Source organism: Benincasa hispida, chromosome 6, assembly GCF_027475165.1.
Source record: "Benincasa hispida cultivar pf3 chromosome 6, pf3_genome.v1.1, whole genome shotgun sequence".
NCBI lineage: Eukaryota > Viridiplantae > Streptophyta > Magnoliopsida > Cucurbitales > Cucurbitaceae > Benincasa > Benincasa hispida.
In genome coordinates this window covers 21,006,518-21,029,860 of record NC_143483.1, presented here as the reverse complement: position 1 = coordinate 21,029,860, position 23,343 = coordinate 21,006,518, and the positions used below count along the sequence as shown (strand labels likewise).

General features: G+C 37.2%; 1 long non-coding RNA gene across 2 annotated transcripts; it reads left to right on the top strand.

Annotated features, from left to right (window-relative positions):
* Positions 1-18,994: 18,994 nt before the first annotated feature.
* On the top strand, positions 18,995-23,343 carry LOC120080279 (uncharacterized). Of its 2 annotated transcripts, XR_005482458.2 has the most exons (3): positions 18,995-19,340; positions 19,468-21,385; positions 22,372-23,343. It is a non-coding gene; the product is annotated as an uncharacterized LOC120080279 (long non-coding RNA). The 2 variants fall into 2 exon arrangements; XR_016530230.1 differs by having other exon boundaries at positions 19,468-23,343.

The window sequence follows — 23,343 nt, the reverse complement described above, 5'->3', positions numbered from 1 at the left end:
CTATAGAATGGATTTGCATGCGTCCAGGAAGTAGGATAAGGGGTTATGCAGCAGCCATGCTCATGCGGCGGGAGCTAGTGAGCTGGTTATGGAGGTCTAGGCAGGCATAGGCTTCTCGACAATATTGTGGATACACCGCGTACGTCCTAGAGTTAGGTTCACTTGTGTGTAGCATGATTGCATAGTTCGCGTTGACTAAGGTTACCTTTGCGGTTACTCTTAAGGGTTGCAATGAAATCATCTCTGCATTTTATCTATTTTCCCATACATTTATTTCATGTCACGTGTTGTCGTATCTCTACCTTTCATGCATATTTTCATTGCGTTGTCTGTTAGATAGGAGTAGGAGTAGGGTTAACTTAGAAACCTCTCTTCCATTCTTTTATTTAAACCGCCGCATGCACATTATCGTATACATATAGCTACAAGTCCCTATTTTCAAACTCGGATTACCCGAAAAACTTGCGTTTGCATTATACTTGGCATGATTGCAAGAAAACTTGTGACCGGACGCATGGTTATCGCATACATTTATTAACACATATTCATTTCAACGCATGATCATCGACGCATGACTATCAACGCATATTTAGGAACATGCATCGCATACTACATCCAAGGGATTTTAGTTGTTGAATAATTTGACTTCTAATTTCCCATCACGCCGTTGCCACGGACTTGGCAGCTAAATGTTTGTTAAGTTTTGTGTCTCTGCGAGCAAACTTTTTATCTTGGGAGTATTGCAGGTTCTACGACCGGGTTGCAAACAATATTGAAGTGTAGGCGATGTGCTGGAAACAAATGTTGACCCCAAGGTAGAAGGGCAATCAGTCGCAAAAGAGCTGAAGGCAGTTCTAATCTAATGGTGGCCAACATGCACCCAACAATTGCTTGAAGTTCCACTGGTCAGGGCATGATCCTTGACCCAAGCAGTTGAGAACCATCTCCTGCATGGAAGGCTTCTTGCGGTGACAACACTCTTTACTTTTCTTTCTTACTATAGGTTATTATTATTTTCATTGTTATTTTGGATATATGGCTGCTTCTTTGGTTATGGTACGTTTGCTCTTGAAGGTGTAACAATAAGTCTCATCGTTTCATAGTTCAACGGAAGAATTCCTTTCACGCTTCAATGCATGGCTTCAATCACGTGGTTTCCAACGCATGATCACATGCATCGTTCTATCTAAGGTCTTTTCCTGTTATCTTGTATGCCTTATCCTTTTGAAATTCTTTCTTTCCCGATTGCGTTCTTTTGCGATGTTTCTATGATGGTACGTATAGTTCACCGCATCTTTTAACTAATCAACGTAAAGCATTTTTTACTTTTATTAGCTTCTTCAAACTTTGAAAGTCTTAAGTTTTATTTTGTGCAAACCTTTGTTCAAGCATTTATTATCACATTCTTGTAATTTTGTTTTGAGCTTTACAGTGAGAACGCTGCCAAGCTCTAAGTTTGGGGGTGGCAGCGATTTCGGAGAATTGCGTTCATTATATTGCGATCATTTGAAAAAAAAATGAAGTGAGATTTTGAGAATAATAACTCCAATGTCAACACAATGGGGAAACCCATGTGCATAAGAGTTAAGTTGTGAAAGGCACTTGCTCGAAGTTGGATGTTCGAATGACACATGTGGGGGCAAACTAAAACAAAGACAAGTTGCTAGGATCAGTGCATAAGCGCAACTCCTCTGTCTAGCGCAAGCAAAATCAAACGAGACAAGAGTTAAGTTGAATATGGAATGCAACCGAAGTTGGATGCCCGCATGACACACGTGAGGGTAAGCCAAAATGAAGGGCATAACATGGTTCAAAACCGCATTTGAATAAGACATCGTAAAGTTTTGAAGTATTTTTTAAGAACGCATTCTCAAAAGTTAAACACAAAATTGCGGTGAATGAATAAAAGTTTTTGAGCTAAGGCTTGCCAAAACTAAGTTTAGAAAAGATCTTTTTGAAGAATGAGCCAAAGTGGAGGAGAGCATTGCGGTGATGGTCAAAGGTGTGTGTAAATTATATTCTGAGAAGCTGGTCATCGGAAAGGAAAGCATGACGGTGAGTTAGAATTTCTTAAGTATAACGCATGCTTGAGGACAAGCATGATTTTAAGTTTGGGGGTGTGATGACATGCAGAAATGCATGTCATCTTAGGCCTTTTAGTTAGAATTATGAGGGTTGTTAGGCAGAATATGTGGCAATCATGCTAGAAATTCACGAGAAAGTGAGCTTGCGTCGATCAGCAGGTTGAACCTCAGCTAATCCGTTATTTTGCGTTATTATGCGTTCAATGTTCTATTTTTGTAGCTAAAACAGGAAATGGATGCAAACGAGGAAACCGGACTAATGCATATACGACCGCATGCGGAAAATTACTCCATGCAAGGCCGAACTCGTCGATCAATGCATGGATGTTGCGGTAATCAGCCGTATACATTCATCGCATGGGAGTTGCGCTCACCTAGCGATTGCGGTCACTGTGTAGAGTTGCGGTATTAAGTGAATGCGGTCATTAGATGATTGCGGCTACGTGAGAACGCATACTAATGGGATCAATGCAAGGTGGGTGGAATGAACACATCATTTCCCTTTCTTTTCTCATATTGTAATACAACTTGTTTTCAATACATTTCTCTATCTTCTTCGACTCCATCTCCATCTTGTTTGCTTAGCATCTTTACTTTCATTGCAACACTTGGAGGGATTGCTTGGGTATCGCATACTTAGTCATGTGGATTAGGGATATGAAGCATGTAGCAACCCACCGAGAGGTGTGCGTTACGCGAATGTGTGAGTAATCTTATTTGCTTAGTGTGAAGCTACTGCAACGCCTGTTTATAGGTTAACGCATTGCTTGTCTATGAGTAAAGTCAGCAATAATCAACTGCCTGGGAGGGTAAGTGGTTTGTCGCATTAAGCAATGTATGCATTGTTCACTAGGGATAGTAACAACCTTAGGTCAGCAAAGTTCATGCAGTTACCTTGTCCTATGAGTGCATCATTAATCATTTAGGCATACTTGGGAGAGTAGTCTAAAACCCAAATCTAAGACTAGGGAAAGCAGATTAGAACGCATAGGCAAGAATGGAGAACTTAGGGATAAACTCTATTTGCTTCACACAGCATATGCACCCTATAGAATGGATTTGCATGTGTCCAAGAAGTAGGATAAGGGGTTATGCGGCAGCCATGCTCATGCGGCGGGAGCTAGTGAGCTGGTTATGGAGGTCTAGGCAGGCATTGACTTCTCGGCAATATCGCAGATACACCGCATACATCCTAGAGTTAGGTTCACGTGTGTGTAGCATGATTGCATGGTTTGCGTTGACTAAGGTTGCCCTTGTGGTCACTCTTAAGGGTTGCAATGAAATCATCTCCGCATTTTATCTATTTTCCCATACATTTATTTCATGTCAAGTGTTATCGTATCTTTACCTCTCATGCATATTCTCATTGTGTTGTCTGTTAGATAGGAGTAGGAGTAGGGTTAACTTAGCAACCTCCCTTCCATTCTTTTATTTAAACCGCCGCATGTACATTATCGCATACATATAGCTACAAGTCCTTGTGTTCGACCTCTGATTACCCGAGAAACTTGCGTTCGTGTTGTACTTGGCATGAGCGCAAGAAAACTTGTGACAGAACGCATGGTCATCGCATACATTTATTAACGCATATTAATTCCGACACATGACCATCGACGCATGACTATCAACACATAACTTAGGAACATGCATTTCATACTACATCCAAGAGATTTTAGTTGTTGAATAATTTGACTTCTAATTTCCCGTCACCACCCATTAGTTAACGAATAGGGGTTAGATCGATCTAACGAATAGGGGTTAGATCGATCTATAGGTCCACGAGGTCCCCCTACTAGCTCGAAAATGGATTAGCTCTAGAGTAGCGTGGTAAGTTAATTTGAAATGTTCAAATTAGAATCAAACGAAATTGAAGAATATATATTTAAATATGATTTAAATATATGAAGATGACTTTGTATAAAAATTAATTTAATATTGGATATTAAATTAAATAGAATTATTTAAATTGTTTAAATAATTATTTATTAATTTTATTAGAAAATTAATTTATGAAATTAATTTTTAAAATAAATAAATTTTGATTTTAGAAATAAAATATGATTTTAAATCAAAATGGATTTTGGAAATAGAAAATTACACAAAATTGAAAAATGAGTTTTTCAAGTTCATCTTCAACTAGCTCACTAGGAACCCACCTCTTCAACCTTCATTTACTCCAAGCATGAGCTGCATCCCATGTAGCAAATCTTTTTGCATGATAGTCTGTAATATATTAAAGAGATTGGAGTGAAGTGAATGTGATGTAACCGATAGATAGTTTCCGAAAAATTTGGATGAAGAAGGCGTTCTTCATTTTTGGGTTGTAGTAGTGAGCTTTCTCCAAATTCCCTTTGATTCCAGCTTATTTTGAGTCCCACAACTCAATCTAGAGCACCAAAAGAATAGTAGAGAAGATCTTGTGGTGGTCTACAAAAAGATTTAGAGGATTTTGCAGCTGGAAATAGAGATTTCAATGGTTCTTCAAAGGTATGTTCTTGAAACCCATTAAACTCTATTTTAGCATGTTTCTTTTCAACCAAAATTAATGAATTATAGTGCTTATGGATCCTATTCTCTTTCGCTGTGTGTTGGTATCGATCCAACACTCCTACCTTTGAGGGTAGTTCTTTGATTTGCATGGGTTCGAGTGGCCTGATCGCCGAATCAAACCTACAACTTTGGAGATTCGTCTGTTTGGGAGCTGGAAACTCAGCTACACAAGATGGAATTCACTCCTTCCCCAAAGTAGGGGTAAGTAGATAGATTTCTCCCTTAAAGACTGATCCCGAGGCTTGAACGATGTGGCGCCACACACCTTCTCATAGCCCGAGAGGTGTCCACACATAGTAGGACTATGTTGTATTGTTTATTAGAGGGATCGGTGGTACTTGAGAAGTTAGATGTAACTACAGGGGCAAAACGGTAAATTCGACCAACTGTACTTACGAGCATCTGTGAAGGGTTATCGTACTGTTGAATGGTTATATCTGATGGACACGGAAATATATCTGTGGTGAGAAGAGTTCAATTGTCGGTCTTTAGTGGAATGCCTGGCAGTTAATGGATGGTTGACCTCGTGGCTAAAGAGTTTAGTCAGCTATTCACGTACCGTTGGAGCTTCGAGCCATACGTTCATAAGGTATGGATTCAAGTAGAGAATTAGTTTTTGGGTCAATTTGAAATGTTCAAATTGACAAGAGGGTCCTCCATTATATATTATATGATTGAACTAGTTAATTATATTTTATATGATTGACTTTATGTATGAGATACATTAATTGGAGGAAAATGGATATAAATATGATTTATATCTAGTGGAGGAGAAAACACTATGGTTTATATGTGACATTAAACTACAGGTTAATGAATATAATATGATTATATTCATTTTTTTAACTGGACAATTATGGGATAATTGTGCCGGCATTTTCTCCGTAATCGTGTGATAGTAGGAGGTATGATTCAGTTTTCGTAACTGAAGAATAAAATGAAAATCGTTTTTATTTTGCAAAGATATCACATAATTCGTTGATGAGTTGTATACAGCCTATCGCATAGCAAACCAAGAGACTACACGATAGCTCAACATTGGTACACGATCGTATACACACGCAACTCTTTCTAAACAATCACATAAGATTTGCTAAACGATCGTTTAGCGCCCGAACATCTAATAAACCATTGCTTATACAATCGTAACCTATTTACTACACGATCATGTACCTTCTTCTAAATGATCAAGCATTGTCTATACGATAGACCCTTCCTTCTCCCATTTGCTTGGTTGTTGTATATGATCTTCGCTTCCTTTTTCCCTCTACCAAATCCAATAGAGCCCACACCTCCTAGATTCTCACACCGAGAATACGAGGGTTCTAAGTGGTGGTGTCATCCCCATTCTTGTGTTCGTGTGGAGGTTGTTCGTGAGTAGACGACTTGTGATTTGGTGAACAATTGCTTGGACGTTCTAGTGAGAGCGAGAGGAGCAGTCCCTTCGAGAGAGCGAGATTTTGGAGAAGAAAGGTTCTTTAAGTGATATGTTCTCTTGTTCTCTTGTTTTTTAATCTCATAGCATGCCAGTAATTTGTTGTATAATGTATATCTTGTCTGTTAGAATTTAAATGTGGTAATTTTGTCACAATGTATTTGAAACGATCCACTTTCACTCATAGGTACTCTTGTATAAGAGTTTCTTCAGGAACTACGTTCAAGATTGTGCCTATTTGTAGGCTACCCTAAAGGAACGAGAGGTGTTTACTTCTTTGATCCTAAAGAAAACAAAGTATTTCTATTGACAAATGCTACTTTTCTTGAAAAAGACCATATAAGGGAGCACAGGCCCAGAAGTAAGATTGTGTTGTATGAGATTTCCAAAGAAACTACTGAATCTTCAACAAGAGTTGTTGAAGAACCTAATACCTCAACAAAAGTTGTTAAAGTAGGATCATCTAGTAGGTCAAATCCACCTCAAGCATTGAGGGAACCTCGATGTAGTGGGAGCATTGCGAACCCATATATTCGCTATATGGGTTTAACTGAAATCCTGGCTATGGTAGCTGATGAAGAAGTTGAGGATCCATTGTCTTACATGAAGGTAATGGAGGATATTGACAAAGATGAATGATCATAAAGTGATGGATCTCGAAATGAAATCTATGTACTTCAATTCCTTATGGGATCTTACAGATCAACTTGATGGGGTTAAATGTATAGGTTATAAATGGATCTACAGGAGGAAACAGGGTGCTGATGGGTAGGTGCAAACCTTCAAGGCTAGACCTGGTGGCAAAGGATTATACCAAAGTTGAGGGAGTTGACTATGAGGTGACTTTCTTGCCTGTTGCTATGCTTAAGTCTATCCGGATCCTCGTATCCATTACCTCATATTATGACTATGAGATTTGGCAAATGGATGTCAAGACTGCTTTTCTAAATGGCAATCTTGAGAAGACCATTTACATGGTGCAACCTGAGGGATTCATAATCCAAGGTCAAGAGTAAAAGGTTTGCAAGCTTAATCTGCCCATTTAAGGACTAAAACAAACTTCTCGATCTTGGAACATAAGGTTTGATGATGCGATGAAATCTTATGGATTTGATCAAAACATTGATAAGCCTTGTGTCTACAAGAAAATCATCAATAGTTCAGTAGTTTTTCTAGTATTATATGTAGATGATATCCTATTTATTGGGAATGATGTAGGTTTACTGATTGCAGTTAAGAACTGACTAGCGACCCAATTCCAAATGAAAGAATTAGGAGAGGCTCAGTTTGTTCTGGGTATTCAGATCTTTAGCATCAAAAGAACAAAATGCTAGCTCTTCTTAGGCATCGTATATTGATAAGATGCTTGTCAAATATTCGATGCAAAACCTCAAGAGGGGCTTATTGCCTTTAAGGCAAGGAGTTACATTGTCTAAAGAACAATTTCCTAAGACACTTAAGAGGTTGTGGAGATGAGACGGATCCCCTATGCATCTACTATGGGCAACTTGATGTATGTGATATTGTGTACTAGACCTGACATCTACTATGTAGTAGGGATAGTCAATAGATATCAATCTAATCAGAGATTGGATCACTGAACCACTGTTAAAAAACAAATATCTACGAAGAACGAGGTACTATATACTCATATATGGTTTTAAGGATTTAATCCTTACAGGATACACAGACTCTGATTTTCAGATTGATAAGGATTCTAGAAAATCCACATCAGGATCAATGTTCACTCTTATCGGAAGGGAAGTAGAATGGCAAAGCACCAAGCAAGGGTACATCGTTGACTCCACCATGGAGGCTGAGTATGTAGCGACTTGTGAAGCTGCTAAGTAAGCCGTTTGGCTCAGGAAATTCTTGAGTGATCTTGAAGTTGTTCTAGACATGTCAAAGCCCATCACACTTTATTGTGGTAATAGTGGTGTTGTGGCTAATTCTTGAGAGCCTAGGAGTCACAAGCACAACAAGCATATAGAGCGGAAGTATCATCTCATCCGAGAGATTGTGCATCGAGGGGACGTGATTGTCACGTAGATAGCTTCAGAGCACAACATTGCCGATTCGTTTACAAAGGCCCTCATGGCTACGGTGTTTGAGGGTCACTTGCAGAGTATAGGTCTAAGGGAGAGGCCACGTCTAGATTAGGGAAAGTGGGAGATTTGTACTGGGCACGTGTTATGCCCTTTTTTATTATTTTTGTAGTCTGTATTTTGACTATATTGTACACCTCACTAGCTTTAAGACAAATGCAAGATTGTTGGGGTTGATGCACTAAATCTCGTAGGGTTCTATAGTCTGTAAACATTATTGAATAAAATCATTGTGGTTTTAATAAAATATATGGTATTTTATTCATCGTCTATAAAATATATAATATTTTAGTTGCATTAACCACAAACTAATAAACTAACATCCAAGGTTATCTTTGTAACTTAAACATGTATGTAGAGGGGGTGGATCATGTTTAAGTCATAACCTAAATGGTCCGTAGTAGATGGATAAGGCTGGGTACCTTATCCTGGTAACACTACGAGTATAGCCCACTTTGTAGGTATTACAATTGTTGTAAAGTGCTACAAATGATCTAATCTTGATCATTCATGTATAGACATGTGAGCGGGGATATATTATACAAAGGAGTTTGTATAAGACCAAAACATGAAATGTTTAGTTTCATTATATAACGCCATTCATAATAGAGACTTACATTTGACTAGGATGACCATAGATAACATGACCTAAATCCTGAGTGAGTTGTGAACTCCTACCTATGAGGGTGGCCAGATCGCTGAGTTAACAAGCTTACCATTTTGGGAATTCGTCTGATTAGGGAGCTGGGAACATTGCTACACAAGATGGAATTCACTCCTTCCCCGAATCAGGTAAATAGATAAATTGCTCCCTTAAGGGCTGATTCCGAGTCCTGAACAATGTGGCGCCGCACCCTTTCCTGGCTCGAGAAGAGTTTAGTCATAGTTGGACTACAATTTATTGTTCACTAGAGGGATTAGTACTTAAGGAGTTAGATGTAACTATAAGGACCAAACGGTAATTTGGCCTAGCTGTACTTACGAGCAACTTGTGAAGGGTCATTGTACTATTGATTGGTTATATCTAATGGACACAAAAATATATATGTAGTGCGAAGAGTGCAGTTGTCGGTCTTTAGTGGAGTTCGACAGTTAACGAATTGTGAATAATGTAATTAAAGAGTTTAATTAATTATTCATGTACCGTTGGAGATTCAAGCTACAGGTCCATGAGGTCCTTTTGGTAGCTCAATATGATTAATTGAGAATCAGTTTTTTGATTAATTTGAATTGTTCAAATTAGTAAAGAGATTGAATTATATATGATATAATTAAGTTGTTTCAATTACATGTGATAGAACTGTTATAATGTATTTGATACATTATAGTTTAATGAGAGGAAATAAATATTTGAATGAGATTCAAATATAGTTTCTATGAATTAGATGCATAGTTGTTAAATCTAATATAAATATGATTATATTAAATGCCACATAAAAGAGAAAAGAAATTATAGTTTATATTGTAGTTTATATTGTATGTGATACAATATAAAACTATAGATTATGTGTTATATTTGACATAACATATAATTTAATATATATATAATATGATAAGTTAGTTATCAAATTTATATTTATATTATTATTATTTTAATAATAAGGGAGGGAGTTACAACTCCCTACCCCTTTTTCTCTCCAACCACGTAAGTGGTAGGTGGTTATTTTTTACAAGTAAAAAAGAAAAAAGTTTCTTCTTCTTGGTTTAGCTTGTTGATCGATCGAGAAACTGAGAAAACAACAGAAGATTCTGTGTGTTTGTTTTGTGTTTTTGAGATCATTCTCAATCCTTCCTGCTCAACATCAAGTTTTCCCTCAAAACCAAAATAGCCAGAGTCTACCACTCCTGGGTTCTTACCCTTAGAATACCATGGAAACATTTGTGGCAGTGTTTTAAATTGTTCGAGTTTTTTTTTCATGGATAAAGTCTTCAAGAAGTTCGTGAACTGTTAGGGAAATCGTGAAGAAAGGTCTTCAAAGGTGAGATTCTCAAAACCCTCTGTAAACCCCATACTCCATTTTCCCTACATAAGTGAGTAATAGGTATACTAAGCAAAGATGTAGGATACGTTAAAGTAAAGTTGTAAAAGGAAGTAAAGAAAGTAGGAAGATGGAGGAAGAAGATTTTAAGGAAAAACTTAGTCTCGGGTGAGTTTTAGATAGTTTAACAAGTGAAAATTTTGGCTAAGTATAGGCCAAGGCATTGGTGGCATTGGTTTGGAAGAATGGGCATTGGTTTTGCCTTGGAGGTTAGGCAAGCCATAAAATGGCTAAGTGTTGGTAGTGTAGCTATGCATTAACCTTGTGTTAGGCATTGGAGACAAGCTCTCATGTGCTCGTCTTGCTTTTAGAGGTTAGACGAGCTCTTGTGGAGGCCAAGTGCAGTAGAGTAATGGAGGAAGCTAGGTTGGAGTTATGCATGCCAAGGTGGTCTTGTTGAGCGCTTGCAACCCTATGCGTTGACAAGGCATGTAGCAACAATGGGCTTGCGAGGTTAGTGAGCATGCGGGCAAGGCACGCTGCATGTTGGCGCAAAGGTAGGTGCTGACCCTAGCACACGCATGCAAGGGATGTGTTGAGGCTTGCATAATCGTGCAACAAGGAGGAGCCATCATGCAACGAGTAGGCCAGGTGCGAGCGAAGGATTGCTTGGTTACACGCGAGAAAAGCGCTGGATGTTGGGGCGATGCGTGAATGTGATCGTATAGGGCATGTGAGGCTGCACGATAGGCGCTAGACGATGAATGCTAGACGATTGGGTATGCGATGTGTGCAGGGCTAGACGCTGAGCGATTGAGGCTGGGCGTGCGCACTGACCAGTGTGCGGCGATGAGCACAAGGCACTGAATACTCGATGCACACTAGAGCTATGTGATGGAGCGAGGAAGTATATGATGAGGTATGTGATTGTGCTGGAAAGTTGTACGATTGCTTAGGAAGCATTGGCAGTCTTGGCGCAAGGTACATGAGGCATGCAATGCTTGGTGGTTGAGCGTTGAGGAAGGCTTAACGCTTGGTTATATGTTAAGATTAAGCTATGTGTGGGCTAGGATATGCGTTGGCTTAGGAGTATGCAACCAAAAGAAGAAGGCGATAGCCTCAAGGCGAGCTATACGTTGGCAAAGGTTGGGCGATGCATTGTGTGAAGGAGGCATGCGGCCATGTGGTTGCAAGCGTTGGCTTAAGAGCTGACCCTTGCGTTGATGACCAAAAGGAAAGGATCGACATAGTGACTGATTAGCTAAGCCGACTATAATGCTTAGGTTTTTTATTATCTTTTTAAGGATGAGGTGGCAGCTTATCAATGAAGGTTTATCATGCAGCTACTAGTATAAAAGGGAAGTTTGGCTTTGAAGAGAGGGTTTGAGCAGTTTACTCGTGCAAATGGAGTGATTTTAGAGCCATTCCAACCCTGAGTGTGTCTAGTTGCTAGGGTTGAATCGCCGGAAGAATATTCAAGAGGAATCGGGTTGGAGATTGAAGAATCTTGCTGAAATTCAAGCTCTCGGGTAAGCTTGGGCTGGTTTTGATGATTTGAGGATTCCGGCCAAACCACGAAGAGTCCTTGGCTGAAATTTTAAGCTAAGATTGCTGAGACATTTGAGAGAAAGTTTGTAGAAAGAAATTTCTTGAGAAATGGCCTGGAAAAGTAGCTATTCAAATTGCAAGTTGAATCTCGAGTCTTGAACAAGCCAGCAGCTGCTTGGGTTGACCAAGTAAGTAGCTTAAAAGGCCAGACGGTGATGTTGAACGCATGCATTGAGGGCTGAGGTACGTGCAAGGGATGAATTGGTGCAAGGACACACTGAGATGTGTTGAACTACGCAACGCAGGCTGAAGCCATAAGTGCAAGTGTTGTGTGGGCGTTGAACTATGCAAACAGGCGTGCATGGTGTTCGGTGCAAGGGTGGTGGAGCATGTGGCGCACGATTAGATGAACACATGGGGCATGCATTGATGTGTCACAAAATGGGCGCATGGACAGTATGATTGATGCAAAGGATTAGTTATGCGATGGGCTGTAGGCGTGGGCTAGAAGCTTGAACGCATAAGAGGTTTGAACGCCTAAGGCAAGACATGGATGCAAGCAATGGACGCATGGTGATGGGCGATGGTAAAGAAGTTGCTGCCTACTCAAGTTAAGGCCTAAGAATTTAGCTAAGTGTTCAACACACAGTGAGCTTAAGCATTGGAAGGTTTGACATTAAAAGGGGAAGTATATTAAGAGGATTGCCAAAGACAGTGAATGACTTTAAATGCTTTAAATGCTTTACTGAATTGAAAATGCTTTATGAATATTTTAGCAATACATGTTTGCTGAAGCAATAGTGACAAGTATTCTCAAATAGTTTCTAAGTAACATATCTCTCTTTAATGTTATGATTATGCTATGCATTTCAATGATCATAAGTATGCATTAGTATTGACTGATTTAGGGCAACTAAGTCAAAAAGAGATAAGAATGTGCCTGAGAAAATATGAATAGCTCAGTACTGAAGGACTAAATGAGAAGGTATTGGAGCTTAGTCTTAGATGTGAGATTAGCATAAATAGCTTGATACTGAAGGACATAAAGAAGGTATCCGAGCAGCTCAATACTGAAAGACACTGAGAAGGTATTTGAGTAGTAGTACTTAGGGTAGGACAGTACTTAACTAGAACCACGTTAAGCTCGATACTGATGAACATAGAGAAGGTATCCGAGCAGCTCGATACTGAAGAACACTGAGAAGGTATCCGAGCAATAGTACCTAAGGTACGACGGTATTTAACTAGGACCACATTAAGCTGGATACTGAAGGACATAGAGATGATATCCGAGAAATTGATACTAAAGGACACGAAGAAGGTATCTGAGCAATAATACCTAAGGTACGATGATACTTAACTAGAACCACGTGCACGTAAATAGAGTTGATGTTGAGAATTGAACAAAAGAGTTCCTTCCCTAAGTTAAGTAGTAATGTAGTTAAGTATGGTAAAGAGTAAGCAAGGGGGCCACTCTCAACTAAGGCATAATTCAACAAAGCATAAAAGGTGATTTGTTATGTTAATGATTACGTGAATGATGGTTACCTAAGTTTATGTTTTCAATTAAAGCTTTTAGTTTTACTATCAAATTTATGTATGATGCTTATGTTTTAAGAGTTAGTCACTCACTGGCCTTTTAGCTTATGTTTTCAAATGTTTTTCCCCCTCCAGGTAGCGGTCAGTTCTCGGAAGTCGTCTCTGTTGCTGCTCTGCCACTCAAAGACTCAAGTTGAAGGAAGCTTAATTGAGGAATCTATATTTGTTAGTGCACATGTTTCTATCATATAGGGACTAGTATTGTATGTTGGGCTCACTATGTTGTAATATACATAAGTGTATGTATGAACAATGCCTAAAACCCTATAATGTATATGTGTTAAGTTTTGAGTTAATCTGTTCAGTATGTTGTTGAAATGTATGTAAACCAGGATTTAAGACAGGTCAAAAAAGTTAGTTAGGCAGTAAGTGCCAGCAAAAGGGTTGGTAACTGCTGCAGTCACATATCCTTCTAGGTTAAGAGGGTAATCTGGGGTGCATGCTGTAATTTATAATTAAATGCATATCTTGTTTTTTGTTTACTATGAAATTTATATTCAATGGAAAATGGAATTTCGTCGATCCGCTTCCGCTCAAGGTTCTCTCTCCATAGAGTTTCTTCAAGACTGAGATTGTTTCCTTTTTCTGTGAAGAACAAGGCTAAGGACTGGATGGAGTCATTTGCGACGAGAAGCATAAGAAAATGGAATGAGTTAGCCCAAGCCTTCCTGAACAAATTCTTCCTTCCTGCAAAAAATGGGCGGACTGAGAACAGAAATTGGCACATTCAGACAGAGAAAGGATGAGTAGTTATTCGAGGCATGACAGCGCTATAAGTAGTTGCTGCGAAAGTGTCCTCAACATGGATACCTCATTGGTTACAAATCGAATTGTTCTACAATGGGTTGACCAATACAAACGAAATCCATATTGGATATTGCTGCAGGAAGCTCAATTTTTGCAAAGAGTATTGATGCTGCTCTGACGTTACTGGAGAATACGACTGCCACGAGCTATAATTGGCTCTCAGAACGATGTTCAACAAGAGTGGCTGGAATTTATGAACTCGATGAGGTAAATGCTTTAAAGGCGCAGATGGCTACTTTGACTAATGCCATTAATCTTTTATCCACGGGTACTCAATCATCGATTGCATCAACGGAAGCTCGTAATGCACTTGCAGAATCAATTTCCAGTAGCCCATCAAAATTCTTATCAGATGAACCAACCCACTGGTTATCACTCAGGCTTGAGCAATCATGAGAATTTTTCATATGCTAGCAATAAGAATGTTTTGTAGGCACCTCTAGGTTTTTCTAAAAAGAAACTATTTGTGGAGATTTTGCTTGGGGATTTCATAAAGGAGTCGAGGAGTAGAACCAATTTCTTAGAGAGCACAGTAACGAGTCATGGGAAGGCTATCCAGAACCTTAAGGTTTAGGTTAGCCAGAACGCTGCTACATTGAACACAATGAATAAAGGAGCTTTCCCTTGCTATACGGAGAAAAACCGAAAGGAACAGTGCAAAGAAATAACCTTGAGAAATGGGAAAAATATCGTGCAGTGACAGACCAGACAGAGGAACAGGTGATATTTTTTGCTACAGTTGGTAATATGCATCAAGGGAAAAAGGGTGATGTTCCTGTATCATCCAAATCAGGGAGTAATTCTAAACCTTCACCCGTTGTATTGAATAAAATTCCCTATCCCTAGCGTTTTTAGAAAAAGAAAGTAAATGATCAATTTGTTAAGTTTTTGGATATTTTTAAGAAGCTTCACATAAATATTCCTTTTGTAGATGCTCTAGAACAAATTTGAAATTATGTGAAATTCATGAAGGAAATGCTGTCTTCAAAGAAAATTTCAAAAAGTTCGAGATAGTGAGTTTAAATGAGGAATGCAGTGCTATATTACAAAAGAAGTTTCCGTAAAAATTGAAGGATCCCAGGAGTTTTACGATTCCCTGCACCATAAGGAATCTAACGGTAAATAAGGCCTTATGTGATTTAAGAGCCTCAATTAATATGATGCCTTTATCTATGTATAAGAAACTGGACATAGGAGAGGTACAACCGACGATGATCTCATTGCAGTTGGCAGATCTTTCCCTCACTTACCCTCATGGTGTAGTAGAGGATGTTCAGGTTAAGGTCGGTGATTTCATCTTCCCAGTAGATTTTGTGGTCCTAGACATAGAAGAAGATGATGAAATTCCCATCATTTGTGGACGGCCAATCCTAGCCACAGGGCAGAGCTTTGATTGATGTTTATGATGGCAAACTTACACTTCGGGTGAACGATGAAGAGGTAAAATTCAACATCTTTCATTCTTCCAAACCAAATGAGCCTATAAGTTTGTACCAAGAGATCAACGAAGTAGATGGTAAACATTTTGAACAATCTCTTGGTAAAGCAAAGGGCAACAAAAAGGTAAGTTGTTCTGAACAATCTCCAAAGGAAGGTACAGTAAATTTTCTCGATTATATTCGTAAGGGAGATATTGAACTGGTGGACGAAGGGAGAAAAGATTATGCTTTTCCTGATAACTGTTCTTCGACTAATTTTTATGTGAATGTTAGTGTAAGAGAAAATTATATATTTCAAGTGTTGCTGTGCATGGAATGATGAAGCCACCTTGAAAGTTGTTTGAATTAGAAACCTGGTCTAGCTACAGACGTTAAACTAAGTGCTTTTTAGGAGGCAACCCAAGTGTTCTAGTTTTAATTCAGTTTTGATTTTATTTGTTATTTGATATTTTTAAGGATAGAGAGCCACCTCATGATTATATTTTTTTTATCCTCAGGTTGGAGATGATGCTCAAGTGTTTTCACATATTACATGTTAATTATATGTAGTTATAATTATATGTCACATATTACAAGTTAATCTCAAAGCATTAGAATTACATAATAAAATTATTGGGCGTTAATTAACAATAAAATCATGAAATTCATAAATATAAATTTGGTTCAAAACCCATAGACAAGTTTGTATACATCAATATCGAAATCTCACAAAATAACACCGAGTTCCTCCGAATCTTTAAACTAAGAAACCAAAACCTTACCTTCCTATGGAGGATGAGAAGCTACTATCCGGTGTTACTCGATTAATTACTAAAGAAACGTCCAAACTACATAGTGGACGAGAAAAGAGAAGGGAAATTCGGCTGAAGGCCAAAGGTGGGCGTCTCTTTCTGGCCTAAAGTGAAAAAACATATATATATAGGAGTTGGTCGCAGCGTCGCAACGCTGCAAGCAGTGCTGCCATGCTACTCTGCCGTGTTCGCACGTTTGTTATGATGTTCGTAGCATTGCAACGCTGCCTTATTTTTTTCAAAATAGGTAGCTACTGCCTTACAGCATTGCGCCACGCTCTGTCCAGGGGTATTTTTGTCTGTTCACCTCCCTTTGAAGTCTGATTGCTAAAATTAACTCCTAATTTCTCGCAATTAATCCCAAATAGCTTGTAACGACTTATTCTACCTTCAAGATGCTCAATACCTACAAAAGTATCAAATAAACAATTTAACATAGTAATGACCTAGAAATAAGAAGAGAAAAATAACACATTTTTGGTGCTATCACTCACCTTACCTAATTCATGCGTCGACGCTTGTACAAGCCTCTTGCTTAAGATTCTCTTACCATGCATACCAACTTAGCCCCATCGCATAGCTTCTAGCCTCATTGCATAGCTCTGGCCTCATCACATAGTTCCAGCTTCATCACATATCTTGAGCCTCATTGTATAGCTCTAGCCTCATTGCATAGCTCTAGCCTCATTGCATGGTGTTGGCATCGCATGGCCAACTAGCCAGATACCTAACCGCATGCCCAGTGCCCCTGCATTCAGCGCCCATCCTTGCGTCCAACCGAGTGCTTCCTCGCCTGTGCATGGCCCTTACTCGATGCACGATGGTCTTTACTCGATGCGTGATGACCTTTACTCGATGTATGATTTTGATGGATCAATATGGCAACTTTAGGGGGGGGGGGGGGGGGAGGGTGAATAGGGTTTAATTAAACTTTTTTTTCTAAATTAACCCAATTAAACTAATTAATACACTTTTTATAAATAATAAGAAAAATTCAATTTATGCAACAAATAAGATGACAAAAATGTGATAATTTAATTCTATTAAATTTTAGTAAATAAATAAGAATAAACTAAAACATACAATAAATTGCTTAAATTAATTGCAAAAATAAAAAGAAAAAAGTTAGAGAAGAAGACACCGTAATTTTTATAGTGCTTCGGTCAAACTCGACCTACTCCACTCCCCAAGTACCTTTTGGGAATTTGAATAAAAATTTTCCGACTCTTTCCACGGATTAGAACCCAACCGTTACACCACCACTCCTTTTACAGGTTTAATAGCAAACCCGATCCTTCCACGGTTTAGGATCGAACCGTTACAAATGTTGAAATTTTTGAAGAACACAATACATCTCTCACTAGAGTGGATTTACAAGTTTAAGCACTCAAGAAGTTTATCCTCACAATATAATAACACACTCTCAAGAATAAAATGAAAAGAAAAAAAAATTGGGAACTTAGAGAGAGCAACAATGGAACTTTTGAGTTTTGGAGGATTATGAAATGTAAAATTTGTTGATTTAAAATTTGGAGAGGAAGATGGTTTATATAGGGATGGAAAAAAAATTTTAGAAACCACAATTAATTAAAAGTCAATGGTAAAGATTTTAAACTAAACTAGTCGTTAGATACAAACAAAATATAATATTAAATTCCTTTTTTTTTAAAATTCATTTTATTTTTAAAATTAATCCAAAAAATAAAAAAAATACCATGTGTCAAAAACTAGCCGTTACACACAAACATAAAATAATATTAAATTCATTTTCCTTTTAATTCATTTTCTTTTTAAATTCATTCTTTTTAAAGTCAATCCAAAAATAAAAAACATACCATGTGTAAAAATCTAGCCGTTAGACACAAACATAAAATAATATTAAATTTATTTTCCTTTTAAATTTCTTTTTAATTTCAATTTTTTATTTTAAATCAATCCAAAAATAAAAAATCGATCATATGTTCATCTCTTAATGATCCACCATTCAACCAATATTCTACCACATGTCTACATGCAAATGGTCTGGTTATGCCACATCATCCACCACGGTATTTTCTCTATAGATTTGTTTTGGTCATATCGTCTTCGTTTTAGCTTCGATTTGAGTGATTCAAGAGGTGTTGGAATCGTTGTTCCGAGCTCTACGCTATGGACATATTAAAATACTAAGATTTCCAATAATTAAAAATTGAGTTTGTTATCATCAAAACATTGATTAATTAATTAATTAAAATTAATTAATTTGAGATTAAGGGCCAAAAAGCCAATAGATTTCATTTACTCATTGCACGATCCTGTCCTCGATCATGCATGGCCTTTACTTGATGCATGATCCTTCCCGCGATCACTCATGATTTTTACTCGATGCACGATCTTTTCCTTGCTCACCATTACCTTTACTCAATGCTTGATCTTTCAACGCCTAGTGTTTACTTGATACCCGATCCTTGCCTTGGCTGCTTCCACGTTTGGCCACCATTTTCACAGCCAACACTTAGCCATTTAATGAACTTTTTTTAACCTCCACTACAATAAATTGGCTATGAAATCTTACACTAAAAAAAGGCGGAAACATGTTAAAAATGAACTTTTGAGGTCGCCCAAATTTTCGGAAGTATTCGCGCCTCACTCCTTCATCACTAGACAAAATATTTAATTTCTCTCTTTGTTATATTTCCTTTCTCGTCTCTACATGCAAATTCTTAAATCTCTTTTGTTTCCTTTCCTCGTCTCTACACATAGAGCCCTAAATTTTCTCTCTCAATTCCCTACCCTTATATCTCTTAAGTCCCAACTTTCAGCACTTGATACCTACCTAGAACCCAACCTTCAACATCGATGAGAATGTCAAAGCTTCAACTCGTTTAGTTCGTCGCTCGAAACCCACCCCTTCTTTCTCTTAAAACCCACCTCTTCATTTTAAATCTCACTGTCGATTCTTCTCAATCATATTATTGCAATTATCGACCATCCACAAATTAACAAAGAAATGCCAAACGAAAGGTTAGTTCATAGCAATAATTAGGAATGTTTTGGTTTTTAGATATTTTATTTCTCTCAAAATTTTGTATCACAATTTGGAGGAGCCATCTAATAGATGATTTTGATCTCACTATAATGGTGTTTGTAGGAGCCATCTAATCAGTTTTATCTTCAAGAAGCTCTGTTTGATTATCTGACTACAAGTTGAAGAAACCAAGGTTGAATATGATGGGTATTTTTAAAGCTTCACCACATGAACTAATTTTCCAAGTAAAATTTAATGTTTTTTGAGTTAATTGCTTTTGGGTTTCCTTTTATATTAATTTTCAACGAGTGCATGACCCTAAAAATTCATAACCTAAAATCTTACAAACACCACATTGAATCAAAATCTATCACATTTTCAACCTTCTAAATGTTCTAATCCTTTGGTTAGAAAAGATGAGGGTCACAATGGTAGTTATGTAGGAGTTTGATAATTTGTCCCTTCGTATTATTGTTGTTTTTACTTGAAGAATCTTTTTATATTATGTTTCTCATATGCATCAAGACTTTTGTATTAAATGGTCGTTGAGTTTACACTGTAGTTTGGGTAGGAGAATCGAACAAAAATTGAATAGAATAAGTTATCTCTATTGTTCAATTCATACATATCAATTTTTAACACCCGCGTTAAGGACAAAAATAAGGAAATAAGACAAATGCTACCAAATAATTAAGGTTGGAGATAAATATGATCTTGTCAAACAAGTTAGGTCGTAAAAGGATAAACCATGACTTCTATCAGTAAATTGGATGAGAAATAGTTTTTTTTTTATACAACCAACTGCAAGAATCTCTATAATTTAACATAAAAAAAAAAAACTCTTTTAAAGAATTATTGTGTATGTTAAAAACATACATAGAAGAGAACATGATTGAGAACAAAGAGAAGAAAGTAGTCCAATTAAGGAATGAGTTTGAGCAAGTATTGGTTGGTGTTATGTACTGTAGTATATTGTTTTTATTTGAGCATTGATTGTAACATTTCCAACCATTTTCTTTATTTAAAACATGTAGGTAATCATACTTTCTTATGTCGTAATTAATGGTAATATAGTTTGATTTTGCTCAACTCTTTTCATTTACCCACAAATATGATCTCTCAATGGTATGGTGTAGTATTTTATAATTGTCGATGTTGAAAGCATTGACGAGCCCACTCTAAATTTACTCTAAATCTCACAAACTTTTAAGAGAAGAAACTTGTTCTCTTACAAAACTCAACAACGCACAAGAGAAGAATATTGTTCTCTTGAAACTCAGTTTCTTTTCAAACTTCAATTTGCTTCTATTGATTTTGATTCTTTTCTCTTGCATACAAATGAGGGAAATGAACTCTTTATATAGTACTCAAGAGACACTTCCTAAAAGACACAAAATAAATGAAGTACATGCATACATACCATTCATGTACTTCAATAATTACATGTATCTAGAAATGCATGTATCTTAGAAAATGTATCTAGAAATGTGTGATCCATAATGTATCTAGCTTATTAATTTCTAACAGTCGAACCTGTAATACTTTACAATTGTGGTATTGGAAAATATTGATAAGATGGAATAATAGTAAGCACAGTCAAATAATATTCTGCACTTGAAGTGTTAACTTGGATAAGCTTTGATGTGGGCATGGGATATATAGAAATCAAAGTTAAAAATATATAATTTCATTTGGGGGGAAGTTGCAGAATTGTGTCATGTGTTTTCATATATGCTATATTTGGTTGCAATTGGACAACAGTAGGATTTCAAAGCCAGTAGTTTGTCTTCATGGTCTGATTCTCTTTTCCCATTGAGCTACTTGCTTTTTGACTTGTTTGTTTATATGAAGGTTTGTTCATGTTGTTTTTTTCATTGAGAATTGGAAACAATAATGACGGTCAAAGATGACTACCAAAGAAAATAGCAATTTGTTCTTGTGACAATTGTTGTACTTGCATCCCCGCTCTTGTTTCTTTGCTTGTATATCAACAATAAGGACTCTAAGAGCTCGAAGATTTGAAAAAAGCAGGCCTCATTTGGTAAATTTTCTTTTTCCTTCTCTCTTGTATATGTCCTGAAATTGAAAAAAGAACCTTTTGAATTCCGCAAGCATCTTGTTGATCTCTCCAGTTTTGTTGCCTCTTTGATATGAACAAAACTTGTTAACAAAAACAATAATGGCTATTGATTAAGGGGGTTTTTGTTTTCTATTTTCATCTTTTGGCTTTAATATTTAGGATATATCGGAGATTTTGAGTATGTCAATGATCATAGATTTGGAAAAGTTTTTGTCAAATGTGGGGTTATTAGTCCTTGTTTTGATGTGGGTGTTAAGAAGATCAATGGTTGGACTGCTAGTTTGCTCCCTTCTAGACAGGGTAGTGTTTGATAGTTTTAAATTTTGTTTAATGTAATATTGCTAGTTTGCCACCCAATGTTCTTCCACCTGAAATAGTTTAACATCCTTGCAAGTAGTGTGAATGTTGTTGTCTTGGATTTTTTTTTTCATAGAAAAAACATTCATTCTAGCTTGGGGTGTGTGATGGGGTTTTCCTCAGGAACTCCCGACAAACTTCTTTAATTGTCGAGACAGATTTCTTTAGGCGAACTAGTTTCTTAGTAACTTCCGACGGATTTTTACATCGTCGGGAGTTCATTAGTCCATTACGGCGTCGAGAGAGACCATGTCTCCCGACGACCGATTTAGGCATCGGGAAAGCTAATTTTTCTTGTAGTATATATCTAGAAATTTGTCTAGCCACATTTTCGTAATGCATTCAAGCATGGTTGGCTACTTCTATTTGATGTATATTCCTTGTAATGGTGGCGATTAAGGTGATTTCAGTACATTGATAAATAGATTCTCTCTATCAACTAAGCTTAGGAAGCTAAAGTTTTCATTTTATGCCTTGTCTATTGTGGACAATGGTTGACTTGATTGCTTGTATAAAGGGGTTTTCATGATTATTTTTCAGAGAAATGTTTGTTTTTTCTAAACTATACATACTTATGGCATTTCAATCAGGTTATACAGTTATGGTAATCTTCTTTTTATTGTTGAAGGAAAGAGCTCTTCTATGCTTCCTACACTATGGATGTAAGTAATCTCTTAGTTCTCTCTTTATTTTGTTTCAATTTCTTTGTTCTCTCTTCTTCTCATGATCTTGTGGCAAGTTTTATGAAAGAATAGCCGAAATTCATGATGTTATTTTTTACATCTACCTTAAAAATAATGATGGTAAGAGGCTCAATTCTTTTCTTCTTGGTCATATATATTTTAGCAACCAAGGTATGCATCTCTTTTTTTTTTTCCCAAATATGGGCACTCTACAATTTTTTTAGTTTTCATAAAGACAAAATCCTTGAATTTTATTGTTTTTAGAAGGATTAAGATGGTCCGAACCCAGGAATCCCTTAGATATGATACAAAATGGATCTTGTTCTATCGTTGACAAGAGATTTCTCTATGAACAATACGAATCGAATTTGAAGAAGGGGAAGGAGAAGGAGTCCTCGACCCGCAACAGATAGAGGAGGATTTATTCAATCACATAGTTTGGGCTCCTAGAATATGGCACCCTTGGGGCTTTCTATTTGATTGTATCGAAAGGCCCAATGAATTGGGATTTCCTTATTGGGCTAGGTCATTCTGGGACAAGCGGATCATTTATGATGAAGAGGATGAGCTTCAAGAGAATGATTCGAAGTTCTTGCAGAGTAGAATCGTGCAGTACCAGACACGAGATAGATCTTCCAAAGAACAAGACTTTTTTCAAATAAGCCAATCCAAAATAGTATCTTTTAAGTCACTCTACAATCCTTTGATTCTATGTAAGGCATTTGAGAAGACACATATTTTGAAGCTTGAAGGAGATCAACAATGACCATCTCAACTTTTCCTTTTGAGTTTGTTTACTCTAAAATGTGCTTGAATGGATGCTTTTTTTTTTTTTGGTGAAATATAAATTTAGTGAGAAAGAAGGTTTACATGGCTTTA